Raw genomic sequence first — 14,644 nt, 5'->3', positions numbered from 1 at the left:
AAGATCCTCAATTTAATTATATCTGTGAAGTTCTTCTGTTACATAAGGTATTCTCAGGTTCTAGGGAATAGGACATTGGTATATTTAGGGAGTAGTCACCACAAGTGATGTAAAAGAAAAAAATATCATGCAGGATAGAAGAGACTGAGAGTATCCTTGAAGTGCTATTTTAAAATAGTGTCTTCAGGGTAAGCTTCATTGTGTAAGGAACACTTGACCAAAAACTTAAGGTAGGTAGGAAGTTGGTTATGTTAATATGCAAAGCAGAGCACAAGAAGCAGAAGTAATAGCCATTTAAAGAGTGTAAGGAGGTGTGTCCATGTGTCCATAGTTGAATCAAAAAAACAGAAGGGGAAGGTAGGTCAGAGAGTAAATGGAAATATCATGTGGGATTTTTAAGGAAGTTACAAATTATTCTGAATGAAATGAACTATTTCAGGTTTGAGTGTTGAGAAGTGGCGTGATTTAATGCACAACTGGACCACTCTGGCTACAGAGTTGGGAAAGAGTGAAATAAGGGTAACACATCAGACAGATATTATAGAAAGCTGAGGAAGATATTATAGCTTGTACCAGAGTGATATAAGAGAAGATGGCAAGACATATTCAGATTCTGGGTATGTTTTGAAGATAGTGCCAACATAATTTGTTGACAGTTTAGAATTAGTATAAGAGAAAAATTGAGGAGAAAAGATGACTCCAAAGTTTTGGACTGAGCATTGGAAGAAGGCTGCAGGAGGAGAGATTTGAGAGTAAGGTCAGAAATTAATCTTTGGATGCATCTGCTAGTTGCATGTACTAGGTAACCTAATGGAAATGTAGAGTAATCACCACTTGAGGGAGTAGTGTTGTCAGGAGAGATACAGGTTTTCAGAGTTTCAGAGAGGTAGTGGAGGATATACAGAATTTTGATAATAATAGTCCATGAATTCTAGAGGATGTTATGGGTGAGTTTCACAATTTGAGGAAGAGTCAAAGAAGAGGACAAAATAGGAAATATGAAAATCCCTACATGGGGTGAAATCCAGAAGATAAGCTATGATCTGGGAATCACTCTTGTTGCTTTTGGGGAAGAAACAAATCTACAAATACAAGGATGTATTCATGAAGTTTATATAGGGTAATCAAATAATATATTGACAGTTCTTGGATAGTTTGGGGAGTGAAGAAGGCATTATAATTCCTGGGATAAGAAGCTCAAACTGAGACTATTTCAGGTGAGCTAGAACCTGTGTTCATCCTATGTTAAGAATATGTGGGAAAGTTAGAATTTATTCTGAATGCATTGTCTTCTTTTGGTCCCTGGTGATGGGAGAAAATAGTATTAGGAGGAGTGGTCTTGGTCCCAAATGCGGGGTCCACTCTTTATCTCTGGTAGGAATGCCTCAGATTTATTAAAAGTTTCCCCCTTTGATTTATGCTGTTTATATTGGGGAAACCTGATTTTAATCCCAGTGCTAAATGCTGATTTAATCCCACGGTGCTAACTGCTGATCTGACTGGCAGGATTGCTTGGAGAAAACATGACTCCCTCTTAAAGATGATTGATGAAGTTGAGGACATCTGGAAAATGTAATCTGTTTAGCTTGGGTCTCCCCTGGATCCCTGTGGTTATAAGGTTGAAGGCCTTGGGGAAACGGTCTTGTTGGCAGTGTGTACATTCACATAGAATACATGTATATCATTAGACTTATGCTTATTAATAACACTATTATTTCATAATCCATTTCAGCCTAACTAAATTAAGTTATTCAAAGTATGCACTAAGTTCTTAATTTCAATGACTACATATGTTATTTCTAGACATTCCAGTAGGTACTTTTCCAGATCCTTTTGCTATTTTTTTCATAACAGGTTTTATTTTCATCATAGCTTATATTTCTTTTTTATATCTTTAATCATTTTAAAACAATATTTATACATTCTCTCTCTCTCTCTCTCTCTCTCTCTCTCTCTCTCTCTCTTCCCCTCTTTTAGCTCATTAGCAGCTACTTTTTACGTGAATGTGTGCCTGAGAGGTAGAGTTGCATACCAGGCCTGAGAAGGATAAGTTGTTATTTTGTTTTCTGTGGGATTCACATGAAACCTGGGATGATGAACTTTCCCTGAAAAAGCAATTTACATTTATTTCTATAGAGTATCTCAGAGGGTTTGTCCTAAACTTGGCTTGATCTATTTTATTGATGGTGTTGATTTTAGGCTAGGGATTCCCTCAAGATACTCTACATTCTAAATCCACATGTAGTTTGGGCCTGAGCTTTTTAGTCACTTGTGTCTCCAACCATGAATGGAGACATCCCTGCTACTGCCCTGAGCCATTTCTCTAGTACTCAGATAAGAGTTCTCCAGTTCATTGTTCACTACTTACCCTTTGATATCTCTTCCAGTGTGCTGGAGCTAGATGAGGATTTCAGTTCCAGCTGCTCCTAATTTTTGGGCCCATGGCCAGTTTACAGTCCTTGTGTAGGCACTGAAGCATATGTTTATGAGGGCCAACATCTGGTCCATTCTTGTAGGTTCCTGGACTGCCTTCTCTATCCTCCTCTATTTCAGGCATTCAGGAGTTCCCTTATATTATATTCACAGCTATATATTGAATTATTTTGTAATAGTTGGGGGTGCATGTATATTTGTACTAAGAAAGTAGAAAGTGACTAAGGTTCACCAACTTCATATAACGACTTTCTCCCACTTCTTTTTGTTATTGTTTTATTACTCCTTTGGGGTGTGGGAAGCATTTATTTCTTTAAATATATTAAACTTAATATAAGCCTGCCTTTCGTTTTTAATGATTTTTTTAACCTGATTTGAGTTTTTTATTGATTTGGGATGATTTTTAATTGAAAAAAATCTGATCTTCATAGTTTTTCTGATATTTGGGGTTTTTATTGAAAAAATGTGATTTTATTAATAGTTTTTCAATGATTTCTACATCCTTGAAGAATGATCCTGCATGCAAATGTTTTCAAGATAATATTTTCATACACAGTAAATATTTCCACTATGGGAAATGCCAGTGTAATAGTCTCATTATTTGATAATTATACAAACATTCAATAAATCCATACATGAAACCTAATTAGAATACTTACTTTTCAACAGATGAACTTTTTTAGCAATTGCATTTTATTAGATATTTTAGGAAATAAGCCATTATTTAAAACTACTCAGAATATAAAATATGTTAAATCAAGAAAACTCTTTTGGGGAAAATCATTGTATTATTAAAAATAATGATAAAATACTTAATCTCTGTTCCTTAATTGTATCAGTTCAACTTGCTAATTACATTAATTTTAGCACCCTGTGTCAGAATAGATGTAAAGCAAAACTAATGTTAAATCTTATTGAAATAGATGGTAAAGATAAAAAGCTTCATCACAAAGATAATTATCTGTGTAATAGCATGAGAATTATGTGCCTTGAGTATTTTTTAAAATTCTCATTCACAATTGATTTGTTCAAGTCATATTTGAGTTTAAAAAATAGAATACATTTAAAAATATAATTCACCAATTGTAGTGGATTACAACAATATTTGACACTAACTCTATATTTTGAACCCTGTAACAAATAGTGTAAAACTGAGTTATACTTAAGCTTTTAAAAAAAAACACCTTTCTGACTATTAAAATCATTAGAAAAAAGTACAACAAAGTAGAAAGAAAGAAAATATTGCAAATCAGAATATGAAAAAATAGCATAGGGTAGAGAAAAATATAACAGTACTTCAAAACCTTATCTGAATACAACATAAAATTTTTAAAGGAGACTATAATTTCAAACATAGCAAATGTGACAAATGATACATCATACAACCAGTTCAAGAAAGTGCCCCAATTTAAGAATAATATGATGTGTGTAAATATCTTTATAAGGACATCTGTAGACCTTATAAATTATGTTAATCATTAATACCATGATTTTCTCACTATAGTTATCATCATCATTAAAATGTGCCAGGGATATACAGTAGGAAAAACACTGCACTCATTTCCCAAGAACCCATTTCAAGTTCTGGTTCTACTCACTTATAACTACAGGGTGTTGGGTTAGGTCCATAAATCCTCTGCATTGTTTGTTTCTGAAAAATAGTGATAATAATGCCTGCCTTACTAAACTCACAGTCTTACAACAATCAATTTTAAAAATGCATCATAAAACACTTCAAACAATATTATATTTTCATTATAAAAGAAATGGGAATTAAGTCCCCTTTATATGCCTAAAATTTGAGTTTTATGCTAGAATAACTTCAGAGAATACAATAATTTCATTTCACTCAATATAATATGTCTAAAATGTAGCACCACTTTTTACTATTTAAGCATTTACAATCTTGTTTTTTTTTCTGGTTATAAATATAAAGCAAGCTCATTTGGCATATGTAGTGTTTCATCACTAAATAGAAAGCTATTGTTTGGACAAAGCTATGTTACTTGCTTCATTAGTAGCAGCAAACTTTTTATATCTTGGCTTGTTTGGCTGACTCATCTCCCAGCTGGAGTATTCATCATGCAAAATTTTCAGAAAATATTCATGGGTGGCATGATTTCTATGTCTTTGTGTATATAATAACTGATTTCTGTTGTCATTGCACATGATGTGTGATATTTGTGTGTATTCATTGAAGAGCAAACAGCCAACATTGATGAGAAATAGAGGAGGGTTACTCCTGTTTACTTCCAGTGTTGGTTACTTTGGGCTCAATATCTATATATGGCTAGAGGCTACCTTACTGGGTAGCATAGTTGTAGGATATTTTTGATATAATCAAAAGATCCATTGGACAGCATTACTCTAAGGTGCCTGGCATCATCCAAAGGTCTCTCATAGTTACAAATTCAGATCCTGACTCAAGGCATTGCACCTTACTTTTACAAAGTTTAGGCCCTTTCATTTTTTCTAGGCATCCTTTTAAGTCTCTATAATGAATTGATGTGTCTTTCCCCAAGCCTAAATACTTATGAATTGTCCAATGACCTGTGTATTCTCTAGTTGTTTTCTGGGTCCATAATTCATTCATTCATTCATTCACTCATCACTCAATTTTGCACTGAACATTTGCCTTGGAACATAGGGTATCATAAAAAAAAAAGTAAGTTGTTCAGGATTTTCAAGATACTGAAGATAGAAGAGACATGATCTTTAACCAACATAAAACTATATGGGATAAATTCTAAATTTTTTAGTTCTGAATGGCCAAGTTCCAGATCCATTATTTTGTGAAATTATACCATTTCAATTCACTATGATCACAAACATGGCATCTTCACCTGTTTTATTTTTATAATAAAACCTAAATTAGATTTTTCCTGATTTTTTATAGCTATAAATACTTACAAAATATACTCAAGTAAAGTTCACTAAATTTAAGCGTACATATATATTTATATATGTAAATATAAATATATATAAATAAATATAAATATAAATAATGTATACAAATATATAAATTAATATATACGCATATAAATTTATATACGTATATATGCTGCCAAAATCAATGATATATTTTTCTTCCTGGAAGAACCAAAGAGCACATATTGTGATGTTTTGAGTAAAGAATGGTTTTCAACACAATTTGAGAAAACTGCAATATAAAAGTAAATGTATTTTCAACCACAGATGTACACTATAACTGGATTTCTGCAAAGCCAAACTGAATAAAAATAAAAGTTTTCATATAGCCAGTTATTTGGCATAACAAAATTCAGACAGAGAAAAAAAAATCTTGACTGAACGTTGAAACCAGACTTTGCATGAAGATACTCCATTTTGTCCTGAAATAAAGTGAGAGTAAATGGGAAGCTGTCATTTTATTAAGTTTACATATTTACCACATGGAAAGGCTGTGGTCATGAAGATTTGATAAATGCTAAATTGCAATTGTAATCATCTTACCAACAGGGAAGATCAAGCATGTTGATGGGCCTAACCACAAGTGTCAATGGAATTGGACCAGGAGGGAAAAAGTGAGAACAAGATCTTTGACCTGATGAAGGAGAAGACCTACAAAAGAAGTTAAAAGTGATATTTAATGTTAGAATAGTGGTCCTGCTGTTTCAAAAAATAAATTATAAATAGTAATGTAAAAAAACCTAGTCATCTCTCTCTCCCTATGCCCTTTTCTTTCTCCCTTCCAAGCTATTCTTACACTTGAAATCATAGAGGAAGGTGAATACATAGCTGAAAATGAGTGAACTGTCCCAGAGCAGTTTGCATATTCCCAAATGCCCTCAAACTAGAGGCCCCGTGGCATAACAGAAGCTAGAGTTGGGAGCAGTAGATGAAAAATACTATCTGTGGAGGTGGTAGGTTCCAACAGGTAGTAGGATAGAACAGGTGAGTTATCTTAAGTGAAGCACAAAAATCAGGGACTTGGAAGCATGGAGAAATACTTGTCAGTTTTATGAATTTATTCTAAATGTTTTAATTTCTTTTCTCTGACAGTAGAACTTGTTTTTAACTATACAAAATATTCTTGTTATAAAGATGCATGTTTTACACACAGGAAAAGAATACTCTTAAGTTTTGATGTAATAGATTTTCCTAAGGTCACTTCAAAGAAGGAATATTCACCTAAATCATAAACTTGGATCTTTATAGAAAATCACACAGCATTGAGGGACAACAGCTATACTAGAAAAAATCACACACTGTTTCTTAAAAGGTATGCAGTAGGCATGTAGGCCACAAAAGTTCTTCATTTTCTGGGATTTTCCCATGCATTGCAGGATATTTGACATTCCTGTTATTAAACAGCCAATGTTCCATAGTCAGTGATGAAAAATGCCCTTTCTCAACACATAAACCAAGTTTCCAAATACTCACTAGGGTAGGAAGGTTGGCTGGTTTCACCTCCATTAAATACAACTAAGAAGGATTACAGAAAAAGGATCCCTGACCACCTAAGAGTATGAAGGAATTAAAGAGAGGTGTGTGAGAGGGAAGTTAAAGATGTTAACAGATGATGAATAAGGAACAGATGACTATTTTAGGTCAAAGTTCTTAAAGTCATTTCTCCTCTGTAATTTCTTTACTCACTTGCTGTTCCAGTGATTGTTTTTTGGTTCTACCTATCATCTATCCGTCCATCCGTCCATCCATCATGTATCTTTGTATGTATGTATGTATGTATCTATTATCTATCTAGCTACCTACCTGTTATCTATCTATCTATCTATCTATCTATCTATCTATCTATCATCTAATCTATGATTTATCTGTCTATCTGTCATCTAGGAGCTTGGTAAATTATTTAGTTATGAAAACACACTTGTTGCAAAAAAGAAAAAGAGAAACCAAACAACACAGGGGGTATATACAGTAAAAGTGACAGTCCTCCCCCTCACTTTACCACCTCTCCTATTCTATTCCCCAGCAACAATCTCTTTATTTGATTTTTTTTTAAGATTTTATTTATTTATTCATGAAAGATACAGAGAGAGAAAGGCAGAGCCATAGGCAGAGGGAGAAGCAGGCTCCATGCAGGGAGCCTGATGTGGGTCTCGATCTTGAGACCGCAGATCACGCCCTGAGTCAGGGGCAGGTGCTCAACCACTGGGCCACCCAGGCATCCCTTTATTTGATTTTAAATAACCTTTCTAAGAATTACGAGTCTGTGTTTTAAACTCATTTCAAGCTTCACTTCTCTGTGCAAGGCTAAATCTATGTACATGGAAAGTTCAAAAGGTGTTATCGGTTCCATAACTAGATTAACATGGCTTCATAACTAGATGGAGAAAGTAACATTTCAAGAGGGTAATGATACCACTGGTTATGATGCTGTCTTCTCCCCCTGGAGCTCCCTGACCTCGAATCTGACCTCTTCAGTTTGGGAAAATTGTATTGTGCAGATACAGTCCAATCCAATCCAACGAGCATTTTTTTGAAATCCCTAGATTTTGTGGTAGTCATATGCAAGACTGTGTAAGGGAGTGAATGACAGCTCTCAAAATGCTGTGTACATGTGAATGGACTGACCCTCATGAAACGTGGTAAGTGCTATAACTGTGTGATTGCTGCTGCCTCCCCCTCCTCCTAACCAATTCTAGTTTAGCCCTACTGTAATCCTATCATTCCACTGGGTAATCTGATTCAAAAAATACAAGCTAATAACTCAAAAGGCTCTTAGAGATAAAAGATTCCAAATATCTCATTTTATAATTGGAGAAAATATGATCGAATTTGATGACCTGTGCACATTCAATCAGTAAACTTATTCATGATAAGTGTTCATGAAAGAGGGTTAAAGGGCATTAAAGCAACATAAGTACATTCTGGAATGGCTTTCTAAAGATGATGTGTTCAACTTATTTTTATTTGTTCTTTTCTACTTTATTTACCTGTTTTTTTTTTTAAGAATGATTGGGGGAAATGTAGTGAAGAATTATTTGGAGGGAAAGTGAGGTAAAACATTAACGGGTCTAAGAAAATTATTTAGAGAATATTTCTTTAGTGATGCTGCATAACTCACCTTTTTATGGCCTCAGTTTACCTACTTAATTATTGTACTCCTAAGGTCTTCAATGTCAAAGTGATAACTTTTCTGTAGAGAAATTTTATTGAACATTTTTTAAAATTCCATGTTTAGGAATAGTTGAAATGCTGTGTACCCCATAAGCTCATTTTATTAAAAAAAAAACTAAACAAAACAAAAAATGATAATCTCCATGTTGGAATTGAGGACAATTCACTATTGATCTATAAGGGGAAAAAAGTCATTCACGCATTTATTATTAACTAATTGATTATATAGATGAAGTTTCATACAAATTATTACACTTGTTTTATTTTCTCCCAGACAATATCCTTCTCCTTAAAACACTAAGTGAGATATTATGTACAATGGTACAGTTTTATTATAATAAATTACTTTCTGCTAAAAGGCTCCCTAAGTAGAAGATCTAGACAACGTGAGTTGCTATCTTCTACTTTTTCATTTTAAAACAAACATTATTAGTAAAAATGGATGAGTATGTATTTTTATTGAAACAAATATTACTTAGCAAAATCTCGAAGCTCAATATGGTCTTCTGTTTTGTACAGCTTTGGCATCTTATTCAACTAACCTACAAATAGGATACACGGAAGTTATTTCCTATATCCTTAGGCATCTATTCTCTTCTTGTTAATGCAATGCCTGAGAGGCTCTATTGGGAAAATGAAACATTTTCTCAAATAGGATTAAATAGTTATATACTTCATTGTTTTGGGGCTATAGTAACAGAAGTATTTTCTAATATAGCACTTAGTGCTTATTAAATACAAGTGGATGATGATGATTGATATAGGCCACAGTGGGGATTTAAGCTATTATTGTTGCATTACTTGCCTACACACACTGTGGGAAATATTTATACACTTATAGATATGCCTGAAATCTGAGAAAATGTTGATTTACATGGTGCACAAAAAGTACGACTATTTAAAAAATTTCTACCAGTGATCATAACTCAATGTGGTTATGATATCAGTATCCTTATATTTTGACCCCAAGATGAAAACTTTGGAGTTCAGTGAGTACAAGCAGCATATCAGGACTTATATCTGAGTTAGAAGTTGTTGTGATTAGTGATATGTATTTCAAGAATCACAATCTTCATTTTTTAATTCTGGCATATGCTAAAATAATACTGAGAAATGCATTTTGATTCAGCTTTTGTAATTTTTTTAACATAGTCTGTTTTAGTTTAAAGGCAGTAATTCCAATATGCTCCTCACCTCACTATCTGAGCAGATAAACTTGTTCCTATTTTAATGTTACACAAACAATCAAACATGAATTTGCTCACTTATCTCCATTAAATCTCCCAGCTCGTTTGCATTTGTATACTTTCTGGCTCTCTCCAGTTAAAATTGCAGGAAATGTTACCACTTTTATCAAATACTAACCTCTCTTGCTCTGGATGCCATCCCCTTTCCTTCTCAAGGATTTCGCTTCTTGATTACCCCTCTTTCTTTCAAGATTGGTTTCTCTTTACCCTCCCTACCAGTTCATTTAACATGGAAATATGTACAGAAGCTCAGATTAAAACAAACAAACAAACTAGTAAAAATCCTCTTTTCATCTCTTTCCCCATTTACTGCTATATTTTTATTGTCTTCACATTTTTTATTCTTTTTTACAAATCACTTGAAAAAATTGTCTTCAATCACATTTTCACTTCCTCTTCTATTTTTTTTTCTTAAAATCATCCCCAAATGACTCCACATTCTACTTTTCATGGAAGCTACTATTATAACAGTAGCTTTGCAAAATTTATTATCATTTGTATGAGTTTATATTGATCTTTGAACAGCAGTCAACACACTTGATAAGCCTTAAACTAATTTCTTCTTTTGACTTCAGTTCTACTATTCTCCTGGGAGTTTTTTCTTCTCTTTTGGCTTCTCTTTCTCAAATCTCATTGCTACTTTCTTGTATTTCTACTGGATACATAATGTTGAAGTGACCTAGAGCTCAGTTCTAAGCCCCTTTCTCTGCTTCAAATAAATTTTTCTCTAGATAACTAATCTCATCAAGAGCAATGGCTTTAAATAATATCAATATGATCTAAAATCTATTTCTCCATAATTAAAGTCTGTAATCTCATTTCCAAGCAGTCCATCCAATTATCTCCCTTGGGTGAGACGTATTCATATTAAATTTAATAGGACCCAACAAAAATATTTGTTACTCTAAAACATGCATCTTCTGCTCATTTCTTTGTATCACTTGATGCCACCATTACCTACCCAGTTGCCCAAGCCAACACTAGGAATTGTTCTTGATTCTTCTCTTTTCTCTCATCATAGTATCTAATCCACTAGCAAATCCTGTGATGTAACTTCCAAAATGTATCCTGACAATATAGTCTCCCTTCACTCAACTCTCTACCTAGCAGGGAGAGCGTTCTTTTAAAACTTAAGCCAAGCCCCATTATATAGCCATACATATAGTTTAAACACTTTACTTCAGTGACCGACCCCTTATCATCACATAGAATCTTTACATTGTGCTTAGAATGTTTACATTTACTTAGAATAAATTTCTGATTCTGGCTTACAAAATCCTGATTTCGTGTTTTTACTTCTGTGGGCACCTTTTTCTCTCTGTGCTTCAATCAAACTGACATTCCTTCTATCTTAGCTTAGGAGAAACTTTCTCCTTTGTACAGAATACTATTTCCTCTCCCTGGAATATTCTTCCCCTGAATTTTAGAATACCTGGATTTTTCATATAAGTTTAAGCTCAGAGTTATAGTGCTGGTTATATAGGCCAGTCACAGTGGCCATATTCAGGTCTTAATTCAAATTTCATCCATGGAGTCTTCCAAAACAAACAAACAAACAAACAAACAAACAAAAAACAATAACAACAACAACAACAACAAAACACAGAGTAATTTGTAGAATGTGGGGAGGGAGGAAAATAGATGAATGTGTTCAAATTGTTATCTTTACTTGAAAGCCTGTTGATATCTTAAATAATTATTTGTAAAATCATTGATTTTGACTCTCACCAAGAATAAGCTCTATAAAATCACAGAAGTTAACAATCTTGTAAACTACTCTAATGTCTGCCAGATAGAAACAAGAACAAAAAGACATATTTGTTGAACAATAAAAAGTAAATTAATTAAGTAGAAAGAGGATGTAATTTTAAATCAAAGGATTTGAGTTCAAGTCCTAGGTTTTTTTGGACACTGCAACTTTGAGCGAAACTACCATCCTCTTTAAGACCCAGTTACCTCATTTTTAATATTGGAATAATAACTCTAATAATAACCTCTCAGCCCTAGAGATATATTTTGAGTGCTAAATGAGATTTCACACCCACACATATACACACGCGCATACACACACATCCTATGCAATATAAAGGGCTTTACAAAAGCAAATCCCATTATTAAGTAAATCTTAATCTCATTAAACATGAAATCAGTGATAGTTTTAGTGTTACAAAAAATTTGACAAGAAGCACTATATAAGTAAATTGGGGAGGGGAATGGACAATGGGAAACTGAATAGAACTTTCATAGCATACTGAAGGGAGGTGGGTAGGCGGGTAGGTGGTTAGGCGAATAGGGTTAACGGGTGACAGGCATTCAACAGGGCATGTGATGTGATGAGCACTGGATGTTATACTACATGTTGGCAAATTGAACTTCAATATTTTTTAAAAAAGAACTTTAATTGCAAAGCCCTTATTTATATACATATAATCCCTGAAGATCAATGTAGTCAAGAGTGAGAGAGAATAAGGAGACAGCAATAAAAATCCCTGTGGCGCTAAGTCTGGCGACCAACAGTATTTAGTATAAAAGCATGAAGAGAGACACTACATAGCTCTTATTATTGGACCAGAAATATCAAGCAGAGTGGATAGGACTTCCAGGTATAAATGACAACATAAATGCTCCCTACCAAAATATACTAAGCCAGTTTTGTTTCACTCGTGAAAACTACAGGATGGAAAGAGGATGGAAGGAATGATAGGACTTTTAAAGCTGGAAAAAAAAAAAAAAAAGATATAGCTAGGAGCTTAAAAAACACGAGAAAACTAAATTCTAAGCCAAAAGCGACCAAGAGATAATCTTATGAGCAATTCAGAATTCCCAAAAGACTCACAAAGTGGTAGCACCATTACCTTAGGAAGGGATTATCGAGAAAAAAGAAAGCTATAATAAGAGGCAAAGTTGAAAGTCTGTGTGAGAATAAACTACTTTCTCAGATTCCCTTCCAAACTGCCCTCTAGCACTCTGGAAGTAGACTGAGCATTTGTTAAAGGATCTCTGGACTTGTGGACACCTCGTTTATTTGAGAGTAGAAGTACTATACTGCAGGGATGTTCAGTGATTATATGCACCACTGGTGCATGGGACCTCAGCCCATCCTAAGGGCTCTTTCCCTTGGGTCCCAGAACACTGCTGGGAATTTCACCCTCTGGGAAATCTAAACAGCTCAGGAGGAAATATAAAGGTTCTGACTTTGGATGAATCCCAACTGAACGTCTGGGAATATCACCCTACAGTGAAGATTACAGTTGATAAGACCCATCCAGACATTTATAGATTTTTGCATGTCTTTTAATTTCCCACTCTTAGGTAAGTTTAATCATTCAAAGACTGCCAGGAACATGAAAGATAGAACCCAGAACAAGCAAATGGGTATATGAAATTTGGAAGAAAAATACTAGGCCCAAAGATTAAAATTTGAAAAGAAAAGCAACATACTTACAGAGATAAGAGAATGTGTTGAAGACAATAGAAAAGAAACAGGATATTATTTTTTAAAAGAGAGAGGGATGTTCTTAGAAATTGAAGCTCTAGTCTTCAAAATCTTAATTTTGACCACCATATTTTCCCGGTGAACTTCATTTTTATTCTCAAAAATGACGCTTTCACACTTTGCCTTCTCTTTTCAAGCTTCCCACTTGCCTCCTTCCATTCTCAGCTCATGGCCTGACCTCATGTTTCATGGGGAAAACAGAAACAAATAGACAATAGCTTCCTCACTGTCTTACCATCAAATCTTCAACCTTCAAATCTGCAATCTCTGCACCCATGCCCTCTGCCTTCTGTCTTGGTGCAATGTTTGATGTGTCCCTTCCCCTGTCAGTGTCTAATCCTGCACTTCTGTCCTGGATCTCACCTCCTCCTGCCTATTCCAGGTCCTTCTCTGGTGACCCTCTCCTATATCTACTGCACCATCAGCTCCTCTCTATATACTGGACCTGTCCACCCAGTGTACAAATGTGTCTCAATATCTGCCATATTAAAAAAAATAAATCTCCTTCGCTCGCTAATCTCTCTCCACATACCACCCCATTTCTTATTTCTTCTTCTTGATCAAATTGTCTAGTGACTGCCTCTGCAACTTACTTCATGTGTATTCCCCTTTACCTTCTTCAGTCAAGAAAGCCTACCCGGGGGATCCCTGGGTGACTCAGTGGTTTAGCACCTGCCTTTGGCTCAGGGTGTGATCCTGGAGTCCTGGGATCGAGTCCCATGTCGGGCTCCCTGCAGGGAGCCTGCTTCTCCCTCTGCTTGTGTCTCTGCCTCTCTCTCCCTCTGTGTTTCTCATGAATAAATAAATAAAATCTTTAAAAGAGAGAGAGAGAGAGAGAGAGAGAGCCTAGCCACATTCCACTGCTGAAACTACTCTCATCAAAGTCACCAAGGACTTCCATGTTGACAAACGAATGACTTCCTCCTGTCTTTATACTATTGCTCTTAACACAGTTCAACTCAGCTGACTACTCTTAGATCTTCCTAAACACTGTCTCTTCCTATTTTCCATGATTACTCATAATTAGTTTTCTTCTTATCCCTTGGTTTACTTTTATTCCTCTATTGATTTTTAAATCTTAATGTACCCCAAGGCCTTGGTCCTAGGACCACTTGAATTTCCTTTCTATGCCCCTAGAAATATCAACCAGTTTGAGGCAATAAACATCACCTATATTCCAACAAACCCTACATTTGTTTCGTTTCGGCCCTGATCTCTGTCCTGAGTTTCCTATTCACTTCACATAGTGTCTACTCAATATAACAGTGTAATTTCCGTTAGGAAACTCCAGCCATTGTACAAATCAGTTATGTATACTGAATTATACGGTCCTCATTGGAAAGTGGCCCTTCTTCTTAACAGTTCCTAT

The 14,644-nt window shown here is 34.7% G+C and overlaps 1 long non-coding RNA gene across 2 annotated transcripts in view; it reads right to left on the bottom strand.

Annotated features, from left to right (window-relative positions):
• LOC111091046 overlaps window positions 1-10,958 on the bottom strand; it is a 30,882-nt gene extending 19,924 nt beyond the window's left edge. The window contains exons 1-3 of one of the 2 annotated variants that reach the window (XR_005373748.1): window positions 10,741-10,958; window positions 5,905-6,012; window positions 4,032-4,084 (exon numbers count right to left, since the gene is read on the bottom strand). This is a non-coding gene — a long non-coding RNA (uncharacterized LOC111091046). The other variant, XR_005373747.1, reaches the window with a different exon arrangement.
• Window positions 10,959-14,644: the final 3,686 nt, after the last annotated feature.

This window comes from Canis lupus, chromosome 19, assembly GCF_011100685.1.
Source record: "Canis lupus familiaris isolate Mischka breed German Shepherd chromosome 19, alternate assembly UU_Cfam_GSD_1.0, whole genome shotgun sequence".
NCBI classification, from domain to species: domain Eukaryota; kingdom Metazoa; phylum Chordata; class Mammalia; order Carnivora; family Canidae; genus Canis; species Canis lupus.
Note: the sequence above shows the minus strand (reverse complement) of the source record. Positions and strands in the feature narration are given on the sequence as shown.